The sequence below is a fragment of the Lactuca saligna genome, chromosome 3 (genome assembly GCF_052625555.1).
Source record: "Lactuca saligna cultivar CGN05327 chromosome 3, ASM5262555v1, whole genome shotgun sequence".
Classification (NCBI taxonomy): Eukaryota; Viridiplantae; Streptophyta; class Magnoliopsida; order Asterales; family Asteraceae; genus Lactuca; species Lactuca saligna.
Genome location: NC_136419.1, coordinates 33,758,814 through 33,766,226, shown reverse-complemented (window position 1 = coordinate 33,766,226; position 7,413 = coordinate 33,758,814). Strand labels below are relative to the sequence as shown.

Genomic DNA, 7,413 nt, shown 5'->3' with positions numbered 1-7,413 from the left:
TTTTTTAACGGGCATCAAACCATTGTGTTTTTGTTAATCTTTTGTTATTAGTTGTTGATATAATAAACCCTAAAAACTTGATATATTTGATATAGATCTATAATTATGTGTTTCTAATGACTAACTCCACACCCTTAAATTTACTCTTTGGTCTATATAATTGTACCAATCGATATGTCTCATCATGGCTCATAAAACTTGAGACTTTGACATTTCCGTCACGCCTTAAATTGTTTGGAACCTTGGGTATATCATATTGGTCTGTTTGGAGTGAACATCGGCATATTTTGGAGTGGACCATTTTAGATTAAACTTGTTTCATTCAGATTAGATTACATTCGTATTTCTAACACCTAACCATTATTAATAGCTAAACAACAACTTAAATGAAAATATTCAAATTATCAAATGTTTTCTTTGTTAAAACCGATTTTCAGGTGAAGATTGAAAATGTAAAGTCTTTTATGAAATTTCACGTTTCAAAACGATAATGTGATCTTAAGAAAAAAATCATTATCCTAAACTTACGATTCTTAAGTAATTTGCATTTCTCCTTGACAAGTAATTTTCTTACAACTCATTAGCTACTTTTTTAAATCTGTTATCCAAAACTAATTGCTGCAATTTCAATTCATGATATGACACATGGGTTTGTATTTGTGTCTAGTGTAAAAGCACAGACGTGGGTCCAGTTGTGTTTATTTTCACAATTTGATAGGATATTAACACATGTTTCTCATGTTTTCTATGATTAATCATGAATCAAGTACACTAATGCATAATCGTTATTTTATGTTAAATTTGTCATTTTTTTTAATTGGTTCTTTTTTGTGTTAGTAAAAAAAGAACAGAACAATGTTGCATCGTTTTCGTGTTATATAAAAGAATTGTAGTGTCGTGTGTCAAATAAAAACACAACACGATTACCTAATTTGACACCCCTAACTTGAGGGGTATTAGTAAAGCAAGAATAAAACTTGCCCAATTATTCAAGTTCCATCAGCAAATTGTAAATGTATATTAGCCTATCCTTCTTTACCTCTCCATGCATACTATTCTATGAGTTGCTACAAAAAAATACAGATTGTAAATGCATATTCACTCGTTTATGGGATTGATGTTGAGGGAAGCCTTCAATTTTGCAACCAAATGTGGCAATCCCTTGACATGCTCTTCAACTATCTGATTAACACATGATTCCATATCCTTTATTGCATCAGTCCTCATCTGTTGCATCTTTGCAGACTCAAACTTATCTTGGCATACCATCAGTGATCAATTCAATCGTTCCTGTATTCCACAAAACATATGTTTGTGATCTCTGAATTCACTACAAATCAAGATGCCTAATGCTAAGAAGATCTGGTTTTCACAATCGATGTAGATGTAAGGATGTAAGGATGAATGTAGACCAATGCTTTTAGTTATTTTAAGTAATTATTTACCTATCTTTGAATTAGTGGACACATGTTTAAATTAGGAAACAAATGTTTAATTAATGAAAATTTCGGATTTTAAGGGATATTGATTCTTTTAATTTCGAATTATGATTTTTTTAATTAATTCATATTTAATTCTAACATAATTATTATTTTTACTCGATTTTATTCTTTTAGAATGCAATTCTATTAGAATGATATTCTATGAAAATGCAGATTATATTATGATAGAATACATATTTTGATTGAAGTAACTTCTTATAGAAAACAACATTTTTGAACATTTAGTTGAAATATAACATGATCCTTATATATATATATATATATATATATATATATATATATATATATATATATATATATATATTCAAAAATTATAATGCAAATATAGATTCATACATATTCTTACAGAATAATAGTCTAAATAACATCATTAAATATACAATTATTGAACAAATATATTTGATTACTAAAATTAATTAATAGATAACATGGAAATTTTACCTTATTTAATTAATTCTTAAATTATTTTGCCTAAATTAAAGGGATTAGTTAAATATTTATTTATTTACTAAAATTAATTAATAGATAACATTAAAAATTTACCTTATTTAGGTTTTCAAATGATTGGCTTATATTGATTTCTACATCCACACAATAATTAGTTAGAATACTTGAGCCTAGCTCTCTCTCTCTCTCTCTCTCTCTCTCTATATATATATATATATATATATATATATATATATATATATATATATATATATATAGAGAGAGAGAGAGAGAGAGAGAGAGAGAGAGAGTTGAAACCTGGAGGGTGAAATTGACATGGTCCTGAACAACGTGGAGTTGGGATTGAACAACGGAATTAACCTTGTTGAGCTTTTGCCTCAATTTCTCTGGTACAATTTGTTCCTCCGATGCGGCGATTTGATCCATTTGGGGGATTCGAGCAAGGGTTTTAGTATGCTTCTTGAGTTTTGACCCTCCAACTTAAAACATAGGACTTGAGTTTTTAGCTTTTAAAAAAAATGAATTAAAAAAATTCCATTTGAAAGTAAGAAGTTAAAGCTTTAATTTAGATTTATAACAAAAAAAAAATCTCTAATCCAAAAGCTATTTCCACTAGCATTTATGGTAACAAATAAATAGGTTGCCTTTGAAAGAATGGTGTATCTATTTCACATGTCCTTTTATGTAATTATATAATTTTCAAAAACATGCAACTACATAGCATACGTTGTTTTGTGTCATATATTCCACATGAGAAAGTAAAAGAAGGGATCAACTCTTTGGAAGATTAGCTCACGAGGAGATGAGAGTGCGTGTAGAAGATCCTTTATACTAATGATCAACGTAGTACCTGACTCATACCATGTTTATTTTTTTCTATAATATTAAATTTAGGCATTTATTAGAATAAACTTGTGTATATAAAAGTTCACTTTGGATAAATTGAGATTTAAAGGTCAATAGGTGTACTTTGATACAAAAAGTGGGGTGTTACAAGCTTCATGAATATTAAGGAACTTGAAAGGACTACCGGGTACAAGGACCCTCTATAAGAAAACAAGGAGTGGATTTCGATTTGTTGGCCTTAGACTACGTAGGAGACAAAGATGTAGCCAGAAGTACCTCGATTATGTGTTATGTATTCATGTTAAGTTATGACCAGTGTCATTGTCATAGATATCCAATAAGCAACCGATTGTTACCCTTTCAACTATTGAAACTAATCTCGTAATGGTTACTGCTGCTATTGCTCAAAGTTGAGTTAATGAGAGTAATGGAATTAACTCATGATCAAAGGGGCAATACCAATATCATGTATGATAATACCTCTAAAACAGAACTTTCTATAAACTTACTACTTCACGGAGGGAGTAAACATATCAAAGTACGTTTCTTTCACAAGAGAAATTGCAAAGACAAAAAAGTCATGTTACGGCACTGTGGAACTAGAGAACAAATCGAATTTAGCCAAGGCGAAAAGGTCAAGTTAGTGTAATGTATAACTAAGGAGCAGATCACAACCATGATGACTAAAACTTTGAAGTTAGAAGTTTTCCAAAAGCTGAAAAAGAAATGGGAATAGTTAATGTACTTTAGTAGCCTATTTTTATACTTTAAGGTCTCTATAAAGGCTCTGTTTAAACAACCATAGCTAAGGAAATAGATCAATAAATCAGGAGAAGCTATCAACTGAACTTAGTCTCTTATCATCACTTGAAGATAATTTGAAAATTGAACATTGAATATTAGGAATTCGTGAACACTAATTCATTATGTTACTATTGCAACATCAAATGAATACCACTTTGCATCTGCAATTTATTGGAATAGTGGTCGATCGTATCCATATGATAAGCATAATAGTACCGATTTAATATCCATGATTGAGTTATTAGTTTAACCAATTTGAGAAGTCGCCACTAACCCTAGGGCTGATCATACTAATTGAGTTTTTATACTAGGAATTAATAGATCGAGTCTAGGGGAGCTATCATTGCTGGTAGATAACTTAGAATCATAAGATTAGTGACTTGACCATCCGATCCAATTAATTTAGGAATCGATGAACAACATATCAATATTTATTTTGGTGAAATGGTCATTAGAATGAGGAGTGGTTAAATACAAATATGAGTACCTTCAAATTATGTTATTTATATAGTTAGCCATGGTTATTTGTGTAAGCGTATGAATTTTCCCATGAAACCCTCTTTCATTAAACAATTAATATATATATATATATATATATATATATATATATATATATATATATATATAATACATTATGTGGGCCAACAATAAGCAAGGCCACATATAGGCTACATAACCAATTATAAAATACTTATAATAATATGCTAACAAATGCCTAGTGACCGGACAACCACCCAGTATGCATTGGAATAGGAAATAAATCACACAAATGAGAACTAAAGAGTTGCAAGCCATGATGTGTAGTACCACGAATATATCTATGAATAAGTTTCAAATCAGTGAAATGAGGCTCTCGGGGATCATGCATGTAGATACATATTTATTGAACAACATATGAGATGCCTGGTCTAGTAAATGTAAGATACTGGAGAGCACCGACTAAACTGCGATATAGAGTAGGATTGGTGATAGGAGGTCCTGAGCCGTCGAATTTTGTAGACAAATCAGCATGAGTAGTAGCAGGTTTATAGTTTATCATAGAAGCATGTTCAAGAATCTCATTTGCTTATTTGTGTTGAGACAAAAATAAGCCATCAACAATTCTGGTAGCAGATATACCACAAAAATAATGAAGATCACCAAGGTCTGACATGGAAAACACGTACCCAAGAACCGAGATGATATGTGTCAGAAGTTGAGATGATTTTCTGGTAAGGGCAATATCGTCAACATATAATAATATATAAGCAATATAAGGGCCATGCCTATAAATAAACAAGGAAGAATCATATATGTTGTTAACAAAACCAATACGTGAAATAAACATAGTAAACAGCTGGAACCATGCCCTTGGGGCTTTCTTGAGACCGTACAAAGATCTCTTAAGGAATCAAACATGACCTGGTCGAGAAGAGTCCCAAAATCCAGGTGGTTGTTGTATATAAACAGTATCCTAAAGGTGCTCGTGAAGAAAAGCGTTTTTCACATCTAACTGTCTAATAGGCCACTTATGCATGACGACAATACTTAAGATAGTACGAATAGTGGTCGGCTTAACCACCAGACTGAAAGTCTTATTACAGTCGATGCCAGGTCTCTGACTATGGCTGTTGGCAACCAGACGTGATTTATATCGAGATAAAGAGCCATCTACATTCAACTTCCTTTTAAAAATCCATATGTAATTAATAACATTTGCAACAGTAGGTCGTGGCACCAAAACCTAAGTTTTGTTGGCAATAAGAGCAAAATATTCTTCTTGCATTGCATTTAGCCAGTTGGGATCTTGAAACTCCTGTAAGTAAGATCAAGGAGTAGGAGAAGAGTGATTAACATGGAGGTTGAGTTTGTTGATAGGTTTCTTAATGCCCTTTTTTAAACGAGTGAGCATAGGATGTTGAGATTGGGTTTGAGAGATAGGAGGAGGAGGAGGAGATGTCATGATAGTAGGAGGAGCAGGGGTAGTGACATCACAATTGACGCCATCAGTAGCAGGAGGTTTGGTAGATTAAGTATCATTGGTAGTGACATCGTCAAGAATAGAAGAGTCACCAAAGACAGGAGAGTCAGGTAGAGTTGGAGAGCAGATAGCATGTGATTTAGTAGTGAGTGAGGGGATGTGATGTATAGGAGAAATGTTTTGAAGAAAGGAATACAAGGGAGCGGAAGATAGGGTCATGGATCCAAATGGAAAACGGTTTCATCAAAAATGACATGGCGGGAAATAATGATTTTCTTGGTACGAAGATTAAGACATCGATACCCCTTGTGGTGTGAAGGATATCCGAGAAAAATGCATGGTGTTGATCGAGGTGAATGTTTATGAGGGTAGACTATGTTAGGAAACAGAGACACCCGAAGACACGAAGATGAGTGTAAGCAGGGAGTTTATTATAAAGTTTATAAAGGGAGTATTGTTGTTTAGAGTAGAGGAGGGAAGGATATTTAAGAGATGTTCTGCCATATGTAATACCTTAACCCAATATGTGGGAGGGAGACGAGCATGAAGGAGAAGGGTACGAACGATGTTATTAATTGTACGTAACATACGTTCCGATTTTCCATTTTTTTAGAGGTATAAGGATAAGAAAATCGCATTTTAATACCATGTTGACCACAAAGATTATGAAATTAGTGATTATCAAATTCACCTAAAAAAAATTAATATCAGTGTTGAAGTGATTCTTAACGAAAGCACGAAAGTGCATAAATTTAGAAAATACCTCGTATATGGCACGTAATGGGTAAATCTGTAACGACTGGCTTTCGAGGTATTAATTAATTTATTTTCTTAAGTTATAATTGGACTATGTTGGATTTGACATCTTGCATTGGACCTTTAGACTTTTTGGGCCAAGTTGTAGGCTGCCCATAAGCCATACGTGGGGTGTAACCCGTTGTACACAGGGCGTAGTGTCATTGGATGCACGGGTTGTGGGAGGCATACACGCAACGTACCATAAGGTACGCCCAACGTACGCGATCAGACACTAAACGCTAATTTTGGGGTTTAAGAGTTATATAAACCACATTATAGCCTCACTCCCTGGTTTCTTATCAGTCTCCTCACCTTCAAGAAAACCCTAACTCGTTCTTACCCTCTTCTTTGTGTGAAGTTGCTTTTGTGAGTGTTTTTAGTGTAAGAAAGTTATGGAGAAGGAAGGCAAAGGTTGGAGAAGAAGCTTGAGCTTAGAGATCTGGATGAAACTCACTCTTTGTCATCAAAGGAATGTATAAAGCACTGAACTTTCTTCCTCATGATCCAAATCTAGGGTTATGGAAGTTTTGGACCTCTTTAGGTCCAAAGGTTGGACCTTGACCTTGTGAATCCGTTTTAGAGCTTGGGTTGCCATCCTTGAGGCTTAGAACACATTCTTAGCAATAAAGTTTCAATCTTTGGAGCTTTCATGAAGCCATGCATGAGATCTAGCCACTTCCTTGGATATAGATTAATGTTTTGAGAGTTTTGAACTTGTGTGAGTCATGTAAGCCATCAAGTAAGCAACTTTATGGTTTAAGGTATGCAATAAGACTTGGATCTAAGTTTGTAGCTTCTGACTCGAAATATTAAGCACTTAATAGAGAAAGGACTTAACAGGGTATTACACTAAGCGTACGTGTAGGTACGCCCAACGTACTCGCCGTCAAGCAGTTACGCTAAGTGTACTTTGGAGTACGCCCCGCGTAACCCAGTCAGTTGGACTTTGAGTATTTGGGCCTCGATGTGGGCTGTATTTTGGACTTTGAGTCTTAGCGGGCCAATAGGAGTCAGATTATGGGCCAAGGGCAGTTTTGGGCTTAAGTAGGACCATAT

At 33.7% G+C, this 7,413-nt stretch overlaps 1 pseudogene; it reads right to left on the bottom strand.

Annotated features, from left to right (window-relative positions):
* Positions 1-1,098: 1,098 nt before the first annotated feature.
* On the bottom strand, positions 1,099-2,375 carry LOC145035339 (uncharacterized; annotated as a pseudogene).
* Positions 2,376-7,413: the final 5,038 nt, after the last annotated feature.